The 27,773-nt window shown below is 41.5% G+C and overlaps 1 protein-coding gene and 1 long non-coding RNA gene across 3 annotated transcripts in view; both read left to right on the top strand.

Annotated features, from left to right (window-relative positions):
- LOC120722304 (low-density lipoprotein receptor class A domain-containing protein 4-like) overlaps positions 1 to 27,773 on the top strand; it is a 246,493-nt gene that overhangs the window by 95,699 nt on the left and 123,021 nt on the right. The window lies entirely within an intron of this gene.
- Positions 1,093 to 12,990, top strand: LOC120722307. Its single transcript, XR_005693400.1, has 2 exons — positions 1,093 to 12,746; positions 12,792 to 12,990. It is a non-coding gene; the product is annotated as an uncharacterized LOC120722307 (long non-coding RNA).

Here is a 27,773-nt window from a genome sequence, read left to right as displayed (position 1 = left end):
TACTGCTGAACAAGTGGAGCACCACATATGGGAGACAGTTTGTGGTAAAAGCAACAGGGAAATGAGTTCAGAGTAGCAGAGCAGAGTTTTCTGACATCACAGATGAGTCCCAGTTAGGAGCTTTTGTTTTGGCAGTGAGGAATGGCCAGAAAGAAAAAGAAAACCTTCTTCACGTTGTCAGCGTGGCTGTTTTATGCTGTGGTAATATCTACTGGAAACCACAGGCAGCGACAGTATATTCAAACTCGAGTTTGTAACCACCCTGATTGAGGCTACTGACTCACAATTAAGTGATAAGGTGATTAAGTTTTAATTAGTTTCTCGTTTTTCATCCCTAACACTGTGATTAGTTTTTTCCCCCTTTGCTCAAACGCCTCACTTTGTCCTCCTTGGTAGTTGTGGTTGTCAGTGTCACTTGTTGCGTCCAAATGTACAATGAAATCGGAGAAGAGCTGTTCCATGACAGTCGTAAAGAAGGAATATTTGAACTTGTAAAATATAGACCATGACTATATTATTAGGTACCAGTCAGGTGTCAAGATGGGCCAGAGGCCTGTACCAGAACTGGGCTCAAAAACCAGGCTGGGATGAAGTGCGGAGGCAGAATAATTGAACTAAAGAAGCATTTATTTAAAATGACACAAGATAGACAAGGAGAGACAAAGCCTAGAACCTTAGTGTGGTGAGATACACAATATAATGCTTTGTAGGGGAACTCTACCAAAACCTAGAAAATTTCTTGATACATAATGTGCTACAAGGGTGAGAATCCTAGCATGGCAGTCCGTGGTACATTACATAAACAGTGACTGGTGTCGTGGTGCTCGCGGAGCGCACTAGAGGGGGGAAAGGGTGTTGTGGGTGCATGGGTTGGGCCAGAGGTTACAGTGGACACTGAAATGGAGCGGCTTCCTTGGGCAGGAGGAGGCTGAAGCTTGGAGGGGGAGGCAGAGGAGTGTTTAGGACAGGGGTGCCCAATCCCGGTCCTCGAGAGCTACCGTCCTGCAGCTTTTAGATGCATCCTTGTTCCCACACACCAGAATCAAATGAATGGCTTGTTATCAGGCCTTTGCCAAACATGATGGCATGCTGAAGAGGTAATCAAACCATTTGATTCAGCTGTGTTGGAGTAGGGATGCATCTAAAAGCTGCAGGATAGTAGCTCTCGAGGACTGGGATTGGGCAGCCCTGGTTTAGGAGGTCTGACATGAGTTTTCCAGGACCCTGTGTGGGGCGGTGATGGCAGGAGTACAGGCAGGTAGTGCCGTTTGTGATGCTCCCTAGAGTGTGGCTGAAAATCCTGAGAGGGTTTGTGTCCAGAATCCAAAAGGTAAATCTTAAGGGTGGTGTCGTGGCGTAGCGCGCTGGCGGAGCTGGGAGAGAAGACGACAAAGTAAGCATACAAGAACTTGGATCTTAAACTAGAGTTTGAGCCTGTTACTACCTTAGGTGTGTTGATGAACAGGCCACACCCAGCTGCTCATATAGATCATGACAGTCAGATAGGAAAACAGTCACGGAGATCTCACTCTACACGGGCAAATATCATATCTATTGAACAAAAACAAGGGGCAAGGGGCCATTCGGTGAGATGATTTTTTTCCCCATTACATTAACAGTATAATAACAAGATGCAGGATACAAGAATGATAACTTTATAATAAAATTATTCATTAACTTAAACTTTTTGGTTTTTGTTTTCATTTTCCAAGTAGCTGACTTCAGTATCCTACAGTATATACAGTCAGCTCCCAGAAGACACACAGTGCTTTTTCTTTCTGGAGCCCTCTGTGTCGGCACCCGTCTCATTGAAATGAATGTGGGGGCTGTGCTTTTTTTATGCAGTGGTAATGATGCTCTGAACATGACCTAATGTTCTCCGTGAACACATGTGCATCAGACATAGGCTTATAGACTATATGCATAATCTATGCCTACATAATTACCATGCCTCTACCAGCACTTCTCTTTCAGTGCTGTGATGTGTTGAACAGCAGAGACCTGGCTCATTATGAGTGGGCTAAACTCTGCTCTGCTCTTTATGGCACAAGTCAAATAGCTGAAGTTAATGCAGATGCGCTGCTGCTCTGGTGTTTGTGCCCCATCTTTAGCAGGACAGTATAACAGGTGTGTGTGTGTGTGTCTGTGTATCTGTGTGTGTGTTGGGGGGGGGGGATCTTGTCTCCATATTAGTTTGATATAATTACCAGATGTATGACAAGATAATTGCACGTGTGTCCAAGGCTGTGTATCAGTTCATGTGTATTTATGTGCACATAATTACAAGATTTGTGACATGGTTATTGTGCACATGTGTGTCTATGGATGTGCGTGCATATGTGTGTTCATAATTAGAAAGAAGTTGGAAAAAAATACTGTGTGTTTGTGTGTGTGCATGCATATGTGTGTGATGGTGTCCATTGCAGACGCAGACTAAATGACACAGACACAGTGAGTCACCATGCTCGCCTAATTTGTTTTTCAGTGTGTGTGTTTGTGTCTAAGTATGCCAATGTTTATCCCATGTTTCAAGTTTATAAGGCAAAAGTGTGTGCATGTGCACGTTGTGCACTCTTGTGTGTGTGTGTATGCGTGTCTGTGTGTGTGTGCGTTTACCTAGCCTCACTGTGCATGACTGCCTGCTGTCTGATTTTGTCTGCTTTATTTATTTTCCATCCAGCTTATTTACTAGTCAGTCAGACATCCACCCAGCCCACGTTTACACTGACCTAAATACAAACGTCATCTGTGTGTGTGTATGTGTGTGTGTGTGTGTGTGTGTGTGTGGTCATCTGTGACCATGTCTGTGTGTTTGAGGTCCGCGGCCGTTTGTATTCGTGTCTACGAGTGTGCGCGGTGCGGGTCAGAGTGCGGGTGGTTACTGCCCATTTTGTTCTGTGTCTGGGATTGTTTGCGTGTGTGTGTGTGTGTGTGTGTGTGTGTGTGTGTGTGTGTGTGTGTGTGTGTGTGTGTGTGTGTGTGTGAGTGTGTAAGTGCTGCGGCTCATTGTGTTCCATAGCTGTATTGAGACTGCCTTCACGTTGGTGCTTCAGTCTCCACTCCCTAAATTCCGCTGATTCCTCAGATAGCAACACGCCTCCATCCAGCTGCACTCAGCCTCCTCACTCACGCTGTCTCCTTTTTGCTTCAGTTTGAATCGTGACAGGAGTTCCAATATATAAAGCCGTGAGTCAGCAAATATGTTGAATTAACTGGATTTTCTTAATGCTAGGCTTTTGCATTATGCGATAAATGGCTAACAAGGAAAACATCAGCACTAGCACTACTGTAATGTTAACTGACATCTTTTCTTTGGAGACTCCCCCAAGTGTGAGATTTGCGAGCCAAACAAGCCTGAATAAATGGAAGCAGAGGATGATGATGAATGAGTGAGGGAGGGTCATTGTGCATTCATTGTGAAATGATGGGCCAGTACCAACACTTGTTTTTTGGTATTGGTAGTGCATTTTGGCTCATCTGGATATTTTTGGTCCCTCCTTTTTTGCCAATGAAACAAATAATTCTTCAGTAACTAAACTAGTAACTATCAGCTCTTCTTCACACTATCTCTGAACATTTAGCCAGTGCAAAATTGATGAGACGCAACAGATAAGTTTTGACCTCTCTTAGTAGTGAATTTCATCTTATTTGCTGATAGGCTGATTGGAGTCAGCCGATACCGATGTAGAGATATTGGTACATATTACTGAAGTGGTATGAAAATAGTTTAGTGTTCCAAATGCAGATTTACTAATGCATTGTGACAAACTGACTTTTGGTGTAAAAAAAGGTACTGTTAGTATTTTTTTGGAACTGAAACCGTTATATATGACTTTCTGCAAGTTTCTTTCTCGAATTTGAATTTAAAATCTTTCTCCTCTCATTCAAAGTCTTGAATAATCAGACCAGATCTTATCTTAAAGACCTTGTTGTAGCATAGCACCAACAGAGCAGCACAAGAGGTTCCTTCCTGTTAAAAAGGGGTTTTTCCTTCCCCCTGTCGCCAAGAACTTGGTCATAGGGAGTCGTCTGATTATTGGGGTTTTCTTTGTGTTATTGTATGGTCTTTACCTTTGAGGCAACCGTCGTTCTGATTTGGTGCTAAATAAATAAAAACCAAACTGATTTGAAATCAAGGTACAAAACACCTTTTTTGCATTTTATATTCAAATTAGTCTTTGTTTAGAAAACTGAGTTTTCACAGAAATGAGTTTTGTGGGCAGCGGTTTAGCTCAGTGGGATGAGCAGGCTGAGAGCGGCCGGCCCAGGTTTGAGTCCGACCCGTGGCCCTTTGCTGCATGTCTCCCCCTCTCTCCCTCTGCTTTCCTGTCAGTCTTCACTGTACCTCTCCAATAAAGCCAGAAGAAGAAAGCAAGTTTTGTAACTCACCCCTAAACCCAACCACACCTACTAGAGCTGTTTGGGGATCGTCATCACATTTAGTAAATCTGGCCCTAAGTGCTTTGCAAAGTTTGTGAGGAGAAAAACAACTGCAAACAGTCAGCCTGGATTGCCACGTTATTCTGCTGCTGTTTTGCATCTGCTCATAGGAGACATAGTACGTGCGATGATAATGTCCCTGGTGGTTGCATTTTTCTGTGGAGTTGGAGAAAGATTATAGATTATAGAATTGTCCTTAAGACTTGTCAAGCATCCAGACAGTGCAGAAACAGAAGCCAAGACTAGTTTTATTAGCCGGTATTACGCCTTCCACAGATGGAACCCACACTATTGGTTTGTTCAGTTATGAAAAGAAAAGGTGGGTGGGAGTGGGGGGTGGCAGTCACATCAGTGACTGCTGAGGACAGGCTTTAAGTAGTAGACTTAAACACTTTTGTATGCGTGTGTGGTTTTCACATCCAAGAGGACATTGTCTATAAAGAAACAAAAAGTAGTCAAATTTGATGCAGGAGCAGTTTTTTTCCTTTGTTTTTTACTTGATGTTCAGTTTGTGACTGCATATGAGTTTTGATGGCATCCCGGGTGGAAAAAGGTTCCATTTGTAAGAGCTGTGATGTGACTGGTGCAGTGTAGCTCAGCAAAAGCTGGACCTCCTGCAGTGAAGCTTCAGCAGAGACGTAAAACATCACAGTTTAATCAGGCCATTGTGAACTGGATGGCTGAACTGGATCTGATGGTCTCACAAGTGCAGGGTATCATACTGATTTTCTAACCCATGAGTTCTAGTCGTTACTGCACGATTACATGAATACTCAGCACTCGTGGGCTGGACCATGCCCAGCTTTACACTTGGCTTACGTTTTCGTCCTGTGACTTTTATGATGGTGCCTTATACGCCGGTGACAAAATCCATCCACAGACATATAAACCTGTCACATTAACCCATCAAAATAACCAGACTCACCAGTTACAGTAATTGTCTGTTGGATAACATTTTGCAATCCCGTGTCTTAGAAAACCTCTAACATCTGCACACAAAGACCTATTTTCAATTTGTCTCTGTAATCTGTGAGTGACAGAACAGACACTTTTTAAAATCGATTAAGCATTTTACTGGAATTACATGCTTAAAATCTGCAAATAATAGCATAAAATGCATTCTGAGGATTGCCAAACCTGGTGTGACCAACAACTCAATACTTTGTCTGAAAGCTTCCTGTGTAGACACAGACCCCCAGGAAAGCTGCTGGGCTTGAGTTCAACACATGACGCACACATTGGCCCAAAAAAGCTTTTATCCTCTTTACAATCACTGGAAAGAGACACACTCTTAATTTTGAATACATTTTGGTATAGAGCTTTAAAAAAAATCAGCAAAAAGGTTTTTTTTCTTTTAAATCATTCATAACATTAAATGTGTCAAGAAACGCTGTATTGTGTATTCCCACCTCGCTCGTGGGTAAAATATCAACAAGTCAGTCAAGTCAGCTGTGCAGCAGGCATCTCCGTCATTGTTGCTGTCTACCAGCTCGACTCAGAAGAATGCAAGACAGAAAAAGCTAACCAAACAAAACATTTTTGTCATTTGTACCACTGAGCAGCTTTTATTCGAATGAATGAATAACGTGCCATGTTGTAATGAAATATCCAGTTTTCCTCAAAACATACATGCAGATGATAGATGAGAACTGCCCACTTGCTGCCTCGGCTGCTCCTCCTGTTTTGACAGCTCGTATGCTTCTTTTTTATGGCCAGCAGAGGGCGACTCCTGTGGGCACATAAAGAGAGTAAATACACTGATCACTCATAACATCGTGAGCACTGACAGGTGGAGTAAGTGATACTGATGATCTCTTCATCATTGCACCTGTTAGTGGGCGGGTTTTATTGGGGAGCAAGTGAACATTCTGACCTTAAACCTGATGTGTTAGAAGCAGGAAAAATGGACAAGCGTGAAGATTTGAGCGAGTTGACAGTTTGGGTCAGACCATCTACAAAACTGTAGTTCTTGTGGGGTGTTACTGGTCTGCAGTGGTCAACATCTGTCAAAGTTCTCCTGGGAAGGAACAGCGGCTGGCTCGCGTGGTCTGATCCAACAAACGAGCTACTGTAGCTCAAAATGCTGAAAAACTGAATGCTGGTTCTGATAGAAAGGTGTCAGAATACACAGTTCATTACAGTTTGTTGCGTATGGGGCTGGACAGCTGCACACCAGTCAGGGTACCCATGCTAACCCTTTTACACCACTGAAAGCACAAAAAATACGCACATGAGCATCAGAGCTGGACCAAGGAGCAATCGAAGAAGGTGGCCTGGTCTGATAAAAATTACAAGCTATTGGAGGTAGTGTTCAACTGGGAATCCTTGGGTCCTCCCATCCATGTGGATCTTACTTTGACACGTACCACCTAACTAAGCATTGTTGCAGACCATGTACACGTTTACTTTACCCAAATTCCCCAGATCTCACTCAAATCCAGCATCTATAAGACAAACAAGTCTGATCCATAGAGGCCCCACCTCGCGTCTCAGAGAATCTTGGTGTCAGATACCACAGCTCATCTTCAGGGGTCTAGAGGAGTCCAGGCCTGACTGGTCAGAGCTGTTTTTGGCAACTAAACAATATTAGAAAGGTGGTCATGATGTTGAGCCTGATTGGTATAAATAGCACTGGGTCCCTGTCTGTGACTTCACTAAACATGTTCCTGATGTGTTTATGGCCTGAATTGCTAGTTTGAAGACCTACTGAATACAAGATAATTTATATCTAGTAAATTACGAGTCTCATTAGAGTGAAAAGTAAACAAAAAACAAGATGCATTTTACTGTGTGACTCACAAGTTGCTGAGATGGACTAAGAAAACTTAGACTTTTCTTACTAATTAATAATGTCATGATGGCCAGTTTCATCTGGTCTATACAGTCTATGTGTCTTAATGTGCCCCACATTAAGATTTTGAAGATTGTGAATTACATGACTGCAAACGATTGAGTAAAGTTATTAGAAAATAGATAACACGACCTTTAAGTCGTGTTATGTCCCTAGGCACCCTGACGGGCTTTTCTAAGGCAATGCACACTTTCCATGTTCAAAAAGGTGATGATGGAAAAGCATGCGTGCTTCCATGGTCCACACTCACTTGCTGCTTTGCCTGATTTTAACTTCAAGTATTTACCTATTAAAATGAAACACTGGCAATTCATAAACTCTGCTGCTGGGCTCCACCTTATTTTATAGCCTACATGCTGGTTTATGACATTTGTAGTATAGATTACACTGAGATGAACTATCAAGTCAAGCTACTTTGCATAGGAAGCTCAGACATATTTCCCATTGAAACAATCATGATGATAATCACAGATGTACCTCCAAGACTGCACTGCAGGCCCATTATAATGAACAAATGTTGGATTTTACTGGGAGTTATCTGGATCTCTGAATGAACCCTTAAAATGTATCCAGTCACTGCTGGTCATTGGATTTCTGTAAATAGAATTTTGTTCCATGCAGTTCTTCTAGCATTTCTCCTCGTTCTCTTTAAACAAACTGGATGATGCTGGTCAGCGGCGTCAGAACAATTTACAAGCAGTTCTGGACGCTTTCTGCTCGAAACGCAGACTCCTCTGCAGGGCAAGCGTGCGTCTTTTTCATTGCATGTTCATTTAACCAGGCTTGATTTGTTTAGCTGAACAGCCAGCCAGCCAGACTGCCTATCTGCTCTGATTCAGTTGTTGATATGATGGCTGAGGTTACTGAGTTTAAGACGTTATTTTGGCTCAGCCTGTCGGCGCTGCCCGCCTGCTGAGAACCCGGCTAGGTAGCGCGTGGGCGTGTGTACGAGCATGTGTGCGTGGCCACGTCTTTGTGTGTGACTTTGCACGAGTGCGTGCACGTCTCACCAGTATTTGTCTGCGTCACGTGCACGTTCCTTATTCGTGTGTGTGGGCGTATGCGTGGGCAGAGCGTTAAAGCTGACAGGGAGCAGGCAACCTGAGGACATATTTATAAGGTTTCTCTCTGTCGACGCTAACCACTGAATATTAACCTGGTGCTCTCTCAGCACCTTAAGCGGCAAAACACACAGAGCCCACATTTTCAAATTTTCCTTCTCATCTGAGTAATGCACTGATAAGTCTGTTATAAAGGAGGATTGCAGAGAGAAAATGGGAGGAGGGCGAGGTCAGACTGCGCTATTATTGCTGTCAGGTGATTTCATCATGATAAAGATATCATCCATCTTGTATCTAAATGGATGTAGATCCATGTAAGCCCTAATATGCGTTAGCTCAAGGCTTCATAATGTGCTGCACAAGGCTATAAACTCAGCAGTGCTCGGCCTGTCAACTAATTCCCATCTAATTCCATCTGATGTGTGTCAAAACGTACTCGCGCTAAATGATTACACAGTAAAAAGTGACGTTTTTGAACACTGACTGACACAGGTCAGTCATTTGGAAAACTAAAAGGACAAAACACACGTTTTCAGCCTCCTTAGAGGAAAAGAGCAGATGAGGAATTAGGTATACAAAGGGAAATTTGCGATGCCTGGACGCAGCACGTAGTGTTGAGTGAACACGGGTTATGTTGCTACTTTGTAATTCTCAGCAGAGACGGGGAGGAAAGAAATGACAGATTGCACCTGCATGCTGGTTAGGCATTAGTGAAACGGTTGAAAAAGACAAAATTGAAGGTTTGGCTTGTGTAACATTTTCCCTCCAAAGGGATCCTGTTCTTATGCTCCATTTACTGCCAGCCTGAGAAAACGAATACAAACCAGCTCTAACGCTGCCAGGAAAACGCTTCGACTTCAGTCTCAAGTCTAAGCAATGCATACTATAATTATCAAGGTGCTAACGCAACTTTGTGCTGCGATCAGTCTGATTCGACTCTCATATCACAGCTTGCGTTCATCTTTAACAACAAAGGGTTCAGATAAATGGATGTGTGTGTCACATTGTTTGTCTCAGAATGAAAAAGTCTGCTTAACTAGGTAGGCCTTTTCATGGCAAACAGACTGTTTTCTTTCCGTTCGTCAGTTCTAATCCAATCATAAACCAGCACCATGCTTCACTGTCCCTTTGTCCTGAATTTATGGAACCTGTAATTATAACTGGGACTTCACTACCTTTCAGAGGAAATAGCTGTAATATTCATACGAAAAGTTGTTATTTAAAGTGAAGCCTTACAAATTATCAACAGTATCATCAGTTTTTGCTGTTAGATGTTTCTTTGATAAGGTGCCTCAACAATCCATCAAACAAATGTGCACTGTAAATGGTTTTCCATGGAAATTGTGCCTTGAAGGAACAATTTGTAAGACATTCTTTATGAGAGGATATGTCTTCAGCAAATTTCTAAAATATGACTCTGCGTGTAAAACAAGAACGTGGACATATACAGATGGGGACAGAATTAGTTGTCTTCCCATTTGCTGTTTTAACAGTTTTAACACAGCTTTTATTCTGGATGCTTGCATTATTTTACAAAAAGCAAAAACTACCAGGGTCAAAATTGTTAGTGCCCTGATGCTTACCATCAGTTGTGTGTTGTTTCTGCTGGATGAAAGCCTGCAGTTGTTTGTTGAAGTTTGCAGCAAGTCTCACACACGTCTCCTGAGAAATCTCAGCACATTCTTCTTTGGAGAATCTCTCAAGCTCCTCCATATTTGATGGTCTTCTGGTGTGGTCCATGGTCTTTAGTTCACCCCACGGGTTTTCAATGGAATTCAAGTCGGGGCTTTATCTGACTTTTCACAATTCCTTTCACCTTGACAAGTTGTGCAGTGGGGACCAGTGCATAATATTCCCCCCACGGTGTTACACCGTGGGGACGGTGTTCTTTGGCTTCCTTCTTTCTCCAAACATGAGAAGAATCTCCTGTAACCAAAGCATAATCTTTCTCCAGGTTGTTCTCTCCTGCAGAAGCGGAGTTATTCTTGGTCTGCATCCTCACAGTCCATTCCTGTGCAAGCACCAGTGATTGTCTTCTATGACACTACAATTTCAACTTATGATCTCTTAAAACTACATCTGGTTTGGGGAAGTAAAAAACATTAAATACACTACAAAATAATTCATTATATATATATAATGTATGTGGATAGGCAAAGGCTGGATTACAGCTTAAGAAGGAATCCCAGCCCAAGTTTAATGAAATGCCTGCAATCTGTCCATCCATCTCAGTGTTATAGCTAAACTCAGTTATTTGGCAAAGCTCAGTTTCCTTTGTGCTTATTTGACAGACTTTGGTTGCTTTGGAAATTTTGACTTAAATAAATTATTTTGCCTGTAATATATGAAAAGGAATTTCAGCTACTACAGAGTTGGCACCAGAACATATGGACATCAGCCCACTTTAACAAGAGGGCATTTGGCTCAACTCACTTTGCTTTTTCATTAAAAAAGTACATTTATGTTACCACTTATGTGCAGAGTTACACTTGAAGTCACACATAGTGTGTCCAGAAGACAGGCAATAAACTGAGCTGGACGGTTTACCACAAGGCTAAATGTATATTTAAAACAGCACTGCAAGAGGCAATCTTGTATAATCACACAACAAATTAATGCAGCACCTGCTTTAAACCACATCATGAACCAATATGCATAATTATTTGAGTGAGATCATGCTTTTAAAACGTGCTGCACAAATTGATGCCTTCCTAATTCTAAAGAGAATATGAGGGTTGCTTCCCAAAATTTCGTACACCTATCTTCTTCTAAATTAGCGTCTTCTATTAGCCGAATAATTCATGTAAGCTTGGTTGTTATGGCAATGACTTATCACCAATTTGGGTGATCTTTCTTTTTCATTACCAAAGTGTTTGATTTAATTTTACTTCAAATTATAAAAATGTGTGAGGACAATTCAGCTGAAGGGGCACAGTGACCTTGTCTTACTGGCATGGACCTGCCACTGAGCTAACAGTCATGGCACCTTGGATGTGAATGTTTCTTTCACCTTAGGAAGACTCCACAGAGCTGGAATTTCTTAAACAATATAAAACACAGTATAACAATTAAAAACGATGATGTTCGCTGAATGTAACATCATTAGACAGACAGTTGCTGTCCTGTGGGGTAGACACCGTTTACACTTAAGCCGAATGCAGTCTTACAGGTTTTTTTGTTGACCTTCAAAGAGCATCTGACGCATCATTTGCTAAGAGTACAATGGAAGGAGCATGACACATGCTTTCTGCACTGTTTACTAAGAGGCAAAGATCTGTTCCAGCACTCCTTTTTTCACGTTTGGACGCTCACGTAAAGTCTCCCCACAGCCAGGCCAGCAGGAGGCCCCGAGACAAAGTAGTAGAGAGAGTTAAAAACATACTGTAACTTGGATCCCATACAATGTGACTGCATCTCCCCGAGGTGCACACACCTCAAAACACACACACACACACACACACACGAGCAGTAGTGATGCACTGTCTGGACTGCAGAAAGGAGACAGCCTGAAGGTCTCTCTCTACATCTCTCCCTCTGTCACCGTTTCTGTCTCTCTCCTTCACTATGACTGTCAATTGTGCCAAGTCAGCACATCTTAGACGTGCTTAATTATCCTGGTAGAGCCAGCGAAGTGAGGAGATGGTGAGAGAGAGATGGGAGGGGGTGGAAACAGTGAGGGAAAAGAAAGAGAGGAGAAGGTGAGACGAGAGGAGCAGGAGTCAAATGGAGGCTATGGGACAAAAGGAGGGATGGGGTGGGGGGTAAAGCAGAGTGATGGCAGGTACGAAAGATGCCCCGATCCTTCACGACTCGCAGACGCATCTGCAACACATTTATTACCTTACTGCCCTGCAAAGCTACTGCTTGGCTCACACCAAGGATGCGGCCTGGAGGGGAGAGAGAGGGCAAATAAAGACTGAAATACGGAGAGTGATGGAGGCCGAGGGGACATTAAACAGTCTGACACAGACAATTTGCAGTTACCATGGAGAATGCAGAGCCCAGTACCTGACTAATCTGCAGTGTGTAGCAGTATTTTGATGAGCAGTGTGCATTACGCTCAAAGTTATAAAAAAAAAAAAAAAACTTAAACATTAAAGACACGAAAAGCACAATAACATATCTGCAAATCAGTTTCCACTTACAGTAATGTGCACAAAAATCTTTAGTGGCTCCAGGTATGAGACCAGCATTAGGTTTGGTGTCTGTATGTTTTTGTATGTATGACATAAATGGAAATTTGCAATGTAACTGAAGGTACAGAGTTTTAAGACCGAGGTTCATGAATATCTGTTGGATTATGTTTAGTGTTGGAGCAAAGGGAAGTATGATAACCATGTACTAAAAATGTTTTTGATATGAAGACAGTACACGTGTTAATATCATAAATAACCGTCTAATTGTTCTTTTTGTATGCTTTTGTTCTTGTATGCTTGCAGATTTTCTTGACAGGTCAGTGCATTTGTAGTTTCCGATGAATTACCAACAAAGTTCTGTGTTAATATGACTAATAGCTAGAGCAGAGCGATATGGCCAAAAAGATTTATCACGATATATATTTGAAAATTTGCGATAACGATATAACTGACGATATAATTGATGCGAGACAAAATGCAACTCCACAACTTTGCTAGCGCAAAAAACCCCCATCCATTTATTTTCACTTAAACAAGCAGCTGTTTTATGTGCATTAAACCTATATAAAAAATTAACAGTGGAAATGGAAATTCCTTGCTGAAAGTTTAACCAAAAGGCATTTCCAGTAGAAATGGGCTGACATATCCTGAGCATAACCATGTATAATATCCACTGAAGTTAAAAAGAGGTGCTTTGCAACATGAAACCACAGTGTGACAAATAAAAAAGTCAAACACTATTTTTCAGACCATAAGGTGCACAGGATTATAAGACACATTAAGCGAAACAAAGCAGTCAGATAAATCAAACTTTATTCCACTCATATTTCTTGCTTCTTCCACTTCTGTACCATTGATTCATTAATGCTGTATTCTATCACAGCTGCTCTATTCCCGTGTTGTTGCAGTATATTAATGACTAACCTCGTATTGTGGATGGATTGTCTCAGTTGTTCTCCTGACTGAAGTTTGGTCCGTTTACAGCATCCTGCCATGCGATTGCATTTGTCTCTAACCATCAGGAACCCTCACGTTAACTTTTATAGAGTGGAAAAGTGTTAGCGTTCATCCTCCAGCTTCACTGTTTATGTTATGCTAACATAGCTGTGTCGCTAGCGATCACGTAGCACATCATTATAAACCAACTAGCCCAACTTCAGTAACTTTACAAACGTCAGTGCTGTTTAGTTTCCTGTCTTCATTTATGTTGGAAGTGATAGCAGAGCTGTACTTTTGAATTTTTCCAGAAATCTTTCAGTCAGAACAAGTGAAACTAGCGAGCTAACTTCCGCTAGCTTCCTGCTAACTTCTAACTCCATTAATTAAATGTAATAAATTCTGTTTTCATGGATGCCTGGATGTTAAACTTCATAGTTACACCTGGTAAAGCAGCAATGCTGATCGTTTTATTAAAGAGGAAAGAATTTAGACAGTTTTTAACTCTCAGTGACGCTGCGGTGTCGTTTGACTTTGGGACCTAAACGATCTGACGGACAAACGCCAAACCAGTTCCACATCACTGAAGTGGCACCATTTTTACAAACCTATTCTGGTTCATCCGTTTCACTCAACGATCCGCTTTCTCCATTCTCATTCTCCGTTGCCGCCATGCTTTTTCAGCCATGTGCGTATGAAAACAAAGGCACTGCGCATGTGCGTTTTACCCATATTCTATCGCGATATTTCATTTTCTTATCGTTGCCTAACTTTGTACCGGTATTACCGTGAACGGTATAATATGGCCCAGCCCTACTAATAGCAATATCGCTATTATTGTTTTTGTAACCTTTTACAGCTATAGTACTAATGTCCATCCAAGCGAGCCAGTGTGTTGGACTTTTGTGGGCTTTAGGATTTGTCTCAGCTTTTTGCAGATGATGTGGTTCTGTTGGCTTTATCAGGTGGTGACCTCAAACTTGCGCTGGAGCAGTTTATGGCTGAGTGTGAAGAGGCCAAAATGAAAACTTGGCACCTCCAAGTCCGAGACTGGAAAAGGGTGTGGTCCCCACACTGAGTCTAAAACAAGTTACTGCCCTAAGTTTAGGAGTTTAAGTATCTTGGGGTCTTGTTCACAAGTGAGGGAAGAGCAGACGGTGAGATTAATTCAGTTCAGTTTTGTGTATATGGCGCCAAATCACAACAACAGTTGCCTCAAGGTGCTTTATATCCTAAGTTAAAGTCCCTACAATCATAGAAGCAGATTGGGGCAGAATCTATATTCATCCTTTGTGGTGAAGAGTGAAGCTGTCCATTTATCGGTCATTCTACCTTCCTACCCTCACCTATGTAGAGAGAGTTCAGTCAACCAAGAGAGGATCAAAAAGACGATCCACAGTGAAAGGAGCCAGCTGACGTGGTTCGGGCATCTTACATCCCTTTCGGGCATCTTGCATCCCTCATGAAGACTTCTTAGGCAAGATGTTTCAGGTATTTTCTACCAAGAAGAAGCCTCCAGGACTCACTGAAGGTGTTTATCTCAGCTGGCTTAGGAATGACTCAGTGTCCCACCAGATTAGCTGAGGGAATTGTAGGTTTCTCTGCTTAGACAGCTGCCCCCATGACCCTCACTTAGTGACTTTGGCTACGTTCACACTGCAGGCGAAAGCGCATCAATCCGATTTTTTTGACCCTATGCGACCCATATCCGATCATGGTATGACAGTGTGAACGGCACAAATCTGATATTTTCAAATCCAATCTGGGTCACCTTCGTATGTGGTACTGAATCTGATACATATCTGATGTTTTAGAAAGCGACTGCTGTTTGAACGGTCATGTCGCATTAAATCCGTCTTTTACGTCACTGACACAAGACAGATGCCAATTATCAGCGCCGGAGAAGCGCCCGATAAGACATCGCAAACGCTTCCTGGCCATCCAGTGTAGATGTCAGTGAAACTGTTGGGAAGACAACGTTGGAGAAACGTGAACATTTTATTTGTACTGTATAATCTGCAGATTCTGACAGAAATCTGCAACTATCCTTTGAAGCAAACACAGCGAGTTGTATGTGACGTCTTCTTTTGCGCATGCGGGCCGCTTTGACGGTTCACACTAGAGCGCGTTTGCTGTCGCATTTTATTTGTAGTGTGAACAAGCAGACAAAAAAATCGGATTTGATCAAAAAATCGGAATCGAGCATTAAGACCTGCAGTGTGAACATAGCATTTGTTCCCTGGTAATCCTGTAACGCCCTGTCATGATGACTCTGTTACTCTTTGATTATTCTCCAGATGAGGACAGAACTATTAGCCTCCCTAATGCTAATGTGTCCTTTTTGCTGTTTAACAACCTGAAGTCGTTTGTTGTAGTTTTTAACAAGATTTTCAGTTGGATTTAAATCAGGGCTTTGTCCCCTATCTTCCTGTGCACACTGGAAGATCCTGTTGTGTTGATCCTGATAATTTTTTGTTATTTCTGAAATAATTCAGTTATTGTGTGCAAATAGAAATAATGTATTCTTTCTAAAGAAAACTAGTATGTTTAGAAATGCTATTGTAAAAATCCCTTGCTTTGTAAATTTTGACAAAAACTTTAAATTTCATAGAGGGCTAATAATTCTGTCCTGATATGTGTGTATATCAGTGTTAAATCTTATACCAGTGTATCCCAACATTTGTCAAGCCAGCAAGTCTAGACTGTAGGTGTGGGCTGAGTGATAGTCCCTCTTTGAGCTCCTTTGAAACCTTTAGGATCACGTTTAATTGACTCCAGGCCGATGTGACATGATAAAAGACACAGAACGAGTCCTGGCGAGAGTGGGGTAATGTAAAAATGTTCTTGTTCCACTTCCACTGAAATATCATTTTACCGTACCGACATTAATGTCAGCACTTCATTGGAATGATAAAATGGCTCTATATAATCAGTTTTCCCCACATAGAAAATCAATAATGGGAGACTTGCAGCCAGTCTGGGGAGATGGTGAAAGACTTGAGCATTAAAAGTGGAGAACATTGAAGGGCCCATGCTTCCTTTAATGGCCCCGCTTACTGCCTTCATACAATCTGTACTGCATTAGTGTAACACAGCGTTTCAGTCTATAAACATGTTTTTTAATGCTTTACAATGTTGCTGATCTGAGTGAAGCGACTGTGGGTACAGCAGCCCACTGACTGTAGTTTACTGCGACACGTAGCAACACGCGCATCCAAACAGACGCCCAAGGACACTATAGTCACGCGTAGAAATGCAAAGAGACACACTGACACTGCTAAAAACGGATATCCGGCCCCCAGTCTGTCACCTGCAAGCAGCGACTACAACGCTTTGTTATATCACAGGCACAGACACACACGCAGACACACTCGTCAAAGTGCAATTCACAGCACACATTTTCAGTCAGAGTCTGCATGAGCAGTTTTCTTCCCCACTGCGGGATTTGGTTTCTGCTTGTTAGAGAACAGTGCGGGAGTTGAAAGTTACAGGAAATAGTCTGACACAAAACAGAAAAGAAAGCTTCTTTCTCTCAGCCATAATTTCTTCCAACAGAAAGATTCCCTTTCAGACCTTTCGATGGGAAACGTTAAAGTTGCGCGGAGACTCAACCAGCTGGAAGTCAATATCACACGTCCTGTAATACTCTACTGGTGTCATAATAGAGAGGTCGGATTAGTTTGCCATTTGTTGTATTTTTCCTCTTCCTCTCATACCACCTGATAATCCTCCTCTTCCTCTTCCTACCTTTCCATCTCCTACTCCTGATGATGCCATTATTATCACCTTCCTCCTCGAGGCTCTCATTGCCCACAATCTTTTCATCATCTTCACCATCCTCCTTTGTATCTTCGTCCTCATCCTCGCTACACTACTTCCCTTTTTTTCCCCCTTCTTGTGTATCGTTGCTCCTACCATCTGTCCTGTTTTCTTACTTTGGCCTCACTCACTTCCTCCTCTTCGTCACTACGGAAAAAGACCGTTTTCATGTTTGCCCTCTGTCGAGACAGACAGGCAGACAGATCAGCGGACCGACGGACATCACAGGAGTTGATGAACGTTGTGCCTGTACTTCACCGACACAGGTGTTCTCTGTCATCAAGCCTTCCTTATTTAAAGAAAAAAAAAGATTGTTGCTGTAATAGTGTAACGTGCTTATTCTTTTCAACAAAGAGCAGAGGGACATGCATTCACTCCAACCATGAATCTGGTTCAGCCTCAGTAGCGTGTAATATCACAAGCTTCTCTCTCCCTGACATTCCCTTGTTCACCTAATGATTAAGAAGAAAAACGGCTCCATATATTTATTTAATGTTTGAGTTGCAAGAGAGACAATGAAATAATTAAATCAGTTATAAAAAAAGTAACAAAGGATTTGTACAGTCGTGAAAAAGAAAGTTTTCACAGAGCTGCCTGTGAAAGTACACCCTTCCATAGAGATAACGAGGGTAACTAGCAGCCAGGTGCTGTTAATCAGATACACTTAATAATTTATCATCAGCAACTGTGTGTTTGCTGCTTTGGAGCTTTCAGGTGTGTGTTAACACAGTGCCTGTGAACAATGTCCTGTGGACAGAGAAGACCAAAGTTGAGGTGTTTAGCTATGATGTACAGCACCATATTTGGCTATAACTAAACAGCATATCAGCACGAAAACCTCATATCAACTGTCAAGCATGGTGGAGGAAGTGTGATGATTTGGGCTTGTTTTGCAGTATAAGGACTTGGGATGGGTATCGTTTAGGTTTTATCCAATATCTTTTGAAAAGGTGCCGGTGCTTAAAGAATCCGGTGCCGGTGCTTAAAGAATCAAGAACACAAACTTTGTCCAAAAACCTCTCATGTTTAGCTGGTTTTTGTAAAAAGATAACAATGTTAGCCTTTTCTGCAGCTATTGGGGATATATGGTATCACTCTTGGTTGGAAGCAGTGCTTTATCAATGGGGAAAAAACACCAACTTTATCCAAAAACCTCTCATGTTTAGCTGTTTCCCACTTTTTCTTTGGTCATTTTAGCCTTTTTGGCCAGGGTGAAGGGAGTATCTGCCATCAAACAAGAAGACAGCTGCATGTAACTACGACGGTGTTTGCTAGTTCACCTTACATGCATTAATTTAATAACGTGGTTAGCCTACTCAACGTAAATTACACACGAACAACATTAAGCTACTCACACAGAGAAGAACGGCTGCTGCTGCTACACTGGCAGGGCTAGGGGCCAGGACTCTCCTCTTCGGGTTCATGTTGCTAACTCCGGGTCGATAACAGGCACCACACCCGCAGTAGATGTGCTCGGTGTGAGGTCCTGCAGCAAGCAAATACGGTGCGTTTCTCGGCTTTTAAAAAAACGCTATGCATCGACGCATAGCGTTTTTTAAAAGCCGAGGTGATCACCAGCTGTTTCATCAGATTCGAGGTGTTACCTCCTTTACACAGTATCACAGTATCAGCATAATAGCATAATAGCACTTGTTGCAGGCTGCTGAGTTTGCATCTTTTGCTGTGAAGTACAGCCAAACTTTTGACCGTTTCATCTTGAGCATTTTTAATCTGTAGCTCTGCTCTAAAAGAACGTACGTACCTGGGCCCGCCTACTACGCTTGCAAAGGTAAAATGATTGGCTAGAATCCAAAGCGTATGACATCTCAGTAAAAAAAAAAAAAGCACCGAAATGTGCGCTGCTTTTCGGTCTGGTTACTACTGTTTATGTCAGAACCGGATACCGGTACCCATCCCTAATAAGGACCAGAGCACCTGTTAACCAACGTGTTCTAGAGGTAAATCTGATGCTATTTGTCCAACAGTGAAGTCTTGGCTGAAAGTGTGTCTTATCACAGGACAATGATCCAAAAGAACCATGAAGAAAAGAATCGTGCTGATGCAATAGTCCAGACCTCAATCTAACTGAAATCCTATGGAGCTGTACATAAACAAATGCCCACAAACATCGATGAAATGAAGCAACGCTTTAAGGTAGTCCTGTGAAAGCTTCCTTTTTTGCATGACTGTACATTTGACAGCTTATGATTTGCAACAGTGATTTGCTACAGCTCAGAAAGCAAAGCTTCGCTGCTGTCCCGTCTGCTACGGCAGACGGTGGAGAGTGGGTGTGGACCCCAATGCAGACTGCGAAGACTGAACAGAACTTTGATTAAAGAGATTGAACTCAATACCCAGCCCTAGGACTAAATACACAAAGGATAACGAGGGAAACAGGAGGGAAATACAGCTGGAACTAATCTAACACACGAAAATGGGGAAGAAGCAAAACTGAACACTTAACACCGGACAAGGGACTATCAAAATAAAACAGGAAACATGAGACACACGCTATGACGCAGGGACCGGGGAAGAAACCAACATGGGAACATAACTGACTGGGGAGAGAGAAGGGAAACACAGAAAACAGACACAGGAGATAAACGAACATGAAGACAAGGGAGACGTGGAATACAGGGGAGGCCCAGCACCAAAACCTAAAGACTAGAAACTACAAAATATAACAAGAGAATTACTGAAGAAATTAGAAACATAAATGACTACACCATGAGAAAAACATAAACACTGGGTCCCCAAGCCATAGTCATTGTCAGGTAAACAGTAAAAATAAAACATTAATATACATCTAGGAGGTTGGGTAATGCTCCAATGTGTTGTAGCACGAGGTGAGTCAGGTTTCAGCTCCTTTACCACATGAAGCTGAGTTGGTTTGCCTCGTACACTTTGCACAAACATACTGACCCCGTTCAAAGCAGGTGCATGTCTGTCTGTCCGACCCTGAACTTTGCTCTCGTTTCGCAGCTCCTCAAGTGAGATTCAGATTGATTTATTTTATTGCTTTCTTTTATTTCTGGACTAATCTCAGTGCTGAAGCGTCGAGAAAATTGTAGCTTTCTGTGAGCGAAGCAAGCCCATGACCTTCTGTATTTTTCACTGACGTCCCATCCAGGGACAGAAAAAAACAAACCTTAGTCTGGACCCTTACTTTTGTTGCCTCTGGGCTTAGTTACAGCCAGCCTTGAAATCGTTTCATATAAATCATGGAAAAGTATAAAGGCTGCAAATGTCACAGAAACAGTGATAAATAAGTCTTTGTAAATATAAAGACAAACTGATTATTAATGTGCAGATAAATAAATAATAAGATAATATAATTAATTATATAATTAGAAATTAATTATTGACTTTATTTATATTTATATACCATTTATTATTTATATTTACTAGAGACAGTGACCAAATAATATAATTTTAAAATCTATCTTAAATGCATGATCGAAACCTATATTCTCATTGCCGTTTGTTAGTTTTTATTTTAAAATTTCAGTGTCTTTATGATTGCATTATTTGTTTTCCAACAGATGACTAAAGTTACTAGCTGATTAATTTTCACTATTTATGAACAGAATATTTGATTTGTTTTCATAATTCCTCTGTTTACTTAATGGAGAGCAAATGATAAGCTGTTCATTATCAATGAATGAGATGATTTATGGTTAATACACCTGAATATTGTGCTCTGAGTACAGCTTTGAACTGTGAACTGAGCCACATAGAGCTGAAGCACTGAACACAACAGTCTTGACAGTGCTAACCTCTGAGAGAACAGAGAGCCACGCGGCCAAGAACAAAGGATGCTTTCATGTTAACTGTGTGACATCCAGGCTTGCCAACTTTCAACACCCAGCTGAAGTGAGATTCTGATCTTTTTTCTTCTATTATTTGTAGACTCATTTCAGTGCCGAAAAGTGGAGAAAATTGTAGTGTTCTGTGAGCGGGGAAGGGCTATGACCTTTACTGTATTTTTCCATCGAGGACTGGTATCTTCTTATTTGTCAACCCTCGATATAGGCCAGCTGAGATTTTTAATAATTGCTGGAACCACAGAAACACATGCAATGAAAGTGGCATTACAGGTCATCCTCCTTTTTGGCCTGTTTGTTTATTGTGGGTGAACTATTAGCACTAGTAAGCTAACATTTGCTTTTTACCTCTAATCATCCATGTCATTACAGTTCCTCAAGGGGTAACGTGAATGCATATAATTCCTGGAGAATCTACTTCATAGCATAGAATTAATAATCTCCTGTTAAAAGGGAGTTTTTCCTTCCCACTGTCGCCAAAGTGCTTGCTCATAGGGGGCCATATGATTTTGGGGTTTTTCTCTGTATGCATTATTCTAGGGTCTACCTTAAAATATAAACCACCTTGAGGCGACCGTTGTGATTTGGCGCTGTTTAAATAAAATTTTATTTAATTGAATAAAGCAACCTCGAGGAGAGAACATTCCATTTCATTTTTCATGGCTGCCAAATCAAATTCAAGACCTCCTGAAAATGATTTTTAAAAGATACTGACCCAGCATTGACATCCAACGATATAAACTTTATTGTATTTGCTCTAAGAATTGTCACTGAAAACTAAAACGTAACTTTACTTTGTCTGATTTGGATCAACTTTAGACCGAGGTTTAGGTCTGTTTTGGAACACATAGCCCTATTACAGCTATGAAAATAGTGTTACAACCCATCCAAAGAAACTCTTTGAAAAGACTTTGAAAATGCAACTTTTAGCAGCATTGAGATTTGGGTGAAAAGTGAAAGGTAAAAATTTGCCGTTCCTTGACATCAAAAGTCATCTAGAGAAAGATGTCTTTTATGTCTGAGAACGGTGAGAAGTTACCTTTTCAGATTGTTGAAAAGGTGACTTTAAAAAGATGTTCCCTTCCCTGCTCAAAGCGCTTTGAGTGGACAGTAATACTAAGAAGGGGCTGTTTGAATGCGACTCCTTTACATTTGAATTTGGTTGACAAATGAAATGTGAATAAATGGGGTTTTTTTGTATTATGAAAAGAACTTGAATTCAGCCAAATTTCTGATTACTTACTGAGCAGTTTTTCGTTAATGTGATGTGTGGAAGACACAATGGTGCTTAATTGGTACATAACCATCGAGGCAGCAAAGCTTTAAATTTAGGAGGTGTCTAGGTCAAACCTAGCTTTTCCCCCCGATTTACTCATAAGAAGAAGGTGCAGAGTTGCTCTTGGCTTCTTCCCACAGTCTCTATGTCTTTAAATTATCTATAGTTGGAGTGTGAATGTTTGCGTTGCCCCTGTGATAGACTAGTACTGTAGTACCAGTTAGTGCTCACTAACCCTAGCACAATGACAGCTGGAGTAGATTCCAGACCTTGGGTTATTAAAAGGAGACATTTTTACTCTTTTTAGTTGTGAAGTTTGTTTGTAATGTAGCTGATTTAGCAAATTTTCAAGATGGCGCCGGTGTGTGTGGCTGCTCATCTGTCACTCCCAACTTTGTGTGTGTTTATATTATTTCTGACCCATGTCGTTCACAAAACAAGGCTGAGGTGTGATCACCAGACACTGGACCTCCAACCTCTGGTACAAAATATTGTGTCGTTTGGCGCTGATAGGCAGCAACCCTTGCTCCCAGTTCTATTGGAAATCCTGGGTTACCTGTACTGGGTTCCCACGCTGCCTTCCAGGTGAAAGCATCATCGTCGCCGGGGCAAACAAAGCGGTCGGCTGGTGAAGCTGAAGGTTTCCCTGAGGAATCTACTGTTTTCCGACCAGCGCATGGGTTGTTCCCAAGATTGTTTGGGAAGCCAAGATGAGCAATACCAGGACACAAAACTGAGGCTCTGTAGGTACTCTACAACCACCAGATGCTTTTATAAATGGAAATATAGAGAGCAAACCACTGGTTTGAACAAGATTAAACAGAAAACATTTAAAAGAACTGCACAGGTTTGAAAAACTACGATTAAATTATACCAGAATAATGAAAAAAGTAAAATATGGGAGAGAAAGAAACGTTTCAGTACCTGAAGCATACCACATCATCTGTCAAACATAGTTGAGGCAGTTCTATGACATGGACATGTATGGCTGCCAGTGGAATGAGGCCACTGGTGTTTATTGATGACATGACTGCTGATAGTCAGGATCATTTGTAAAGTGTGCAAAGCTGTGGTCTCTGCTCAGAGTCAGGAAAACACTGCAAAAGTAATCACACAGTTCTTCACAGTGCAAATGGATAATGACCCAAAGATAATGGTAAAAGCAACAAAGAGCTCCTCAAGGCAAGAAATGTGATATTCTTTAGTGGCCAAGTCAGTCCAGCTGATCTCAGCCTAGAAGTGCAAAAAGGAGCAACTGGAGGTAGCTGCAGTAAAGGGAGGAAGCACAGCATGCGGCGATGCCCATGGGTTCTAGGCTTCAGGCAGTCACGAACTCCACGATATTTTTATTCTAGTTTTAAAAACGATCCCCATACATGTTTGTTTTTTTTATTATTACTTGTAAGTATCTGAAATTGGGGACTGTGTATAAAAAAGCCTAATCAGTTACTGCAAAACTTCAGTCAACTGTCCATTTCATTTTGAGCCCCTGAAAAAGGGGTCTATGCATAAAAGCGGTCTTAATGTGCTCTTAAACAGTTTCTGAACCATGCAGACTTTTTATAAAACTCCATGACTTAAAGCTGAAATTCTGCACTTTAATCACGTATTATTGTCTAATCTAATCTACTGAGGTGATGTACAGAGGCAAAAAAAAACATAAAAATTGAGTCTTCATCCAACACATTACGGACCTGACTGTATTTGCTATTTTTGGAAGTGTTTTCTTGTTTGAACAAAGTCTGGCTGCGTAGCACAGAGGTTTAAGATTATAATGGGGTTCAAGAGGTTAAACAATAGTTTGTCGTAGCAGCAGGTGGCTGTGTGTTCTCATTTCACTTTAAATTCCCTTGACATTTAGCTGAAAACACAGACCGTTAGAGCTGAAGAAAGCACAGGCAGACGACGGTAAGTTAATGAAGTGAACACTGAAAGCATCTTTTTGCTGCACTGTTTTATTACAGAGTTTACAAAATTCACTGTTTTTATTGCTCAAAAGAGTATTTTTTGTAATAAAGTACACCTTTGCTTCTGCTTGTTGTGCAGCCTTTTGATCTGTATCGCTGTCTAAAAAGCGCTCTAAAGATGCACAAGTGCTCTTTGAGAGTTATTATGCCAAATATAATGAGCAAAATAAAAAAGCTTAAACAGAAAAGATGCGTTTCAAAAGATTTCCAGAATTGCCTGCGCAGTTTCGAAATTGTCAAGGTTTTATATTGTCATGAAGAAATAGCATCACTGGTAATGTAAGCGTGTTTTTCAAACAAACAGCGCTCCTCTCGACCGTGACCTCTCGTATACTTTCACTTACACTATCATATAGTAGACGGTCTTCTTGTTTAACCGAGCCCTCGCGAGTGCTTTTGTTTGCCTCCTGCTCATTTTTTTCCCTTTTTTCTTCAGGTAAACGCATATGCTGATCAGATCTTGACAGAACTTGAACCTCTGTGTCGAACATATTCATATCACGCTAATTAACTTGTGTGTGTGTGTCTGGGGAGGGGTTAATTGTTGTCTCACTTCAGTATTTCAGTAAAGCCTTTTCTTCAAATTCACGTGACACTTTTGAGTGTTGCTTGAGAGCAAGAAAGAGAAGAGCAGTGGAGGAGAAAGATGCTGGCTGGTAGATGGGAGAAGTAAAAGCAAAACCACAAAGTGAGAAGATGGACAAAGTGAGGAAGGAAGACAAGATGAGAGAGTAATAGGGAGTAATAGAGCTGGAGAGCCGAGGATAGACGGAAGAGGAGACGAGACTGAAAAAGAGTGGGGCTAGACGGACGATCAGGGTAATAGTTGAGACAAAATGAAAGACAGAGCGAGGAGAGGAGAGGCTGGGCAAGTCACCGAGGCTTCACTAATTGCCACTCAGAAGGAGGGGACAGGGCTCTTTCCAAAGAACGGTCATGCTGGTCTGTTCTTTGAATCGGATCTGTGTTCCTGCCCCTCCTCCCTCCGCCAGCGTCTAGACAAGAGCAGAACAAGCTGTTCTTGTTATGGGAGGAAGAGGATAAAATGTGCAGTGTCATTAGGTCGCTCACTGCCAGCCGGGCAAATCGGAAGAACTCGCACCAGAAGCGGGCCTGCAAGGTGTTTGCTCGGAACCGTTCTGTACGTGCACGTACAAGCCTGGGCGCCGGCGTTCGCGTGTGTTGATTAACCGCAGCAAAACACAGCAGCTCCCCACCTCCCCAACCACTGTAATGTATTTGATTAAAATGCTTCCTTCTACTTTTCCTCTGAAGCTTTTCTCTTTTTTTTTTCAACCTTCCATCTTCCATTTATTACCACACCAAGGACAAATAGTCTCACAGAAAAAAGGAAGAATCCAAACCAGAAGTGTGGAGAATCTGGCTGAGACTTGATTAGAGCCGTCGATTAGACCTGCGTAATCGCATTAAGTAATGAGTTTGGCACGCAGGAGTCAAAGCTGATTTGTTACTATGGCGAAGACATCATTTAGCTGAACATTTCAGCAGGAGTCGTGTAAATAAGTCCAATTTTATCCGCCTCACGTACCGTCCACAAATCAAGCAGGACCATTTGCGAGACTGAACATGTGCAACTTTTCTGTTCTTGTTTCCATTTGTGTTTTCAAAGTAAAACGCAGAACTAAGCATGTTGATTCTGATTACCTTAAAGTATTAAGGGAGTCACACAGATTGATCATGACTGTCTCGTTTCTTGTTCAGTCTGGTTCTGATGAGTCCCTGTGACATCTGTGCTATTACTGTGTTGGACACAGTTTTTATGTTTTTATAACAGGACCTGGAGTTTGGCTATGTGCAAATAAGTCATTATCTTCAGTTCATATCAGTTTATGCTCACATGATCACATGCATATGACATGTTGGAGTGTCCTAGCAGTGCATCAAGTAAGACAGGACAACTGAGAAAAACTGTAACTGAGCAAAAACACTGATGACAATGCTCCAACCCAACTATCCACACTTGGAGTCATGAACACAAGTGCACATTCACACTCCTTCACGACCAACAACTTATTATTATTCACGTCCAGACTTTACAAAATTACAGCAGGACACCCACACACACACTTATCACACGATACAAGGGTTAGTTTTAGTTAATGACAGACAAAAATATAGTGTTTCTTTCTTGAAGACAGGAATCACCAAAAATTAACCATTATTTCAGGCAGACTAAGGTCCCATCCGCCAGCAACCACTCACCAGCTGGTTAGGCATTTCCCCCTAAAAACCAGAGGTCACTGACTGGTCTGTACGCGTGTAAGATTAAGGCCTAATAAGTCAAACTCACTTGTCCTGCTGATATATCCGCTGATCTCTGTGACAACTTATATCAGCTGAAACCCTTCTTCATATCCAATTAGATGTCCAGTATAGGGCCATAGTTGTTACATTTGCAACCCACCTCAGCTCCCCGTTTTCATAGTATGTCTGACCTAATCAGTGTCATATCTGTATCTGAAGATATTTGATAGTTCAAGGTAAAAAGACTGCATGAGCAGGGGAAGAGTGAGGAATGATGCACAATAAAGGATAATCATTGTTTGGAAGATACATGAGCTTCATAACATGTATGTGTGAGTTATGAGAGGTCCTTCTTAATCTGGTTTGACTCTGGCCATCATATCCTGTGTTTAAACGCTACAGTATTGGCATAAAAGTAGGCTGACCCATCGGGACAGAAGACAGCCATTTAACCGATGATTGACCCGACACCATATAAACAGACTAACACGACTTGTTCAGCTTTCTTTCCCGTTATGTTACTTTTTCTATAACATGCACATGACACTGACCAGTGGCAGCTTAAGATGTTCTTGTGCGTAGAATATAAAAGTACTATATTGACTACTTTGACCCAAAATCTTTCGAAGGTGTTTGCTTGGGTTGAGATATAGTGACTCCGAATAACCCCTTTGAACAGCCTTTGGATGAATGGTTTCATTGAAAGGCTGTCCAGTTAGACTCCACTTCAATACAGATAGAAAATGTTTCATCATAGAATAAATATGACAACTCCAAACCCCGTTTTTTAATCATTTGCGATGGGCCTTGAATCTAACCGAACAAACAAATTAAAACCATGTCAGGTAATTGTCTCCTGATATAACGGAGCCACCAGATCCTGTCGCTGTAAGGGTCAAGGGTTAAGGTTTGTCTTTTCATTCGTCACAAATTCTTCAAGAATTCAGCTAGTTTCATAAGATGGCAGTTCATTCAATACATTAAGATCACGAGAATACCCACAATCCTTTTGGGCAACACCAGGCTGAATGTAAAATTGTGTTTCTTTGTTTTAAAAAAACAAAACAAAAACTCCATCAAGCACCTTTGGTTTGGGAATATACAGAATATAAGCACGAAATGTTGCCTTCAGTTATTTAATTTAGTCTCCTACGAGTCCTCCAACATGGAAGTGTAATTATTCCTGTCAGCTGATAGC

Source organism: Simochromis diagramma, unplaced genomic scaffold, assembly GCF_900408965.1.
Source record: "Simochromis diagramma unplaced genomic scaffold, fSimDia1.1 OVJJ01000618.1, whole genome shotgun sequence".
Taxonomy (NCBI): domain Eukaryota; kingdom Metazoa; phylum Chordata; class Actinopteri; order Cichliformes; family Cichlidae; genus Simochromis; species Simochromis diagramma.
This window is presented reverse-complemented; position numbering and strand designations above follow the sequence as displayed.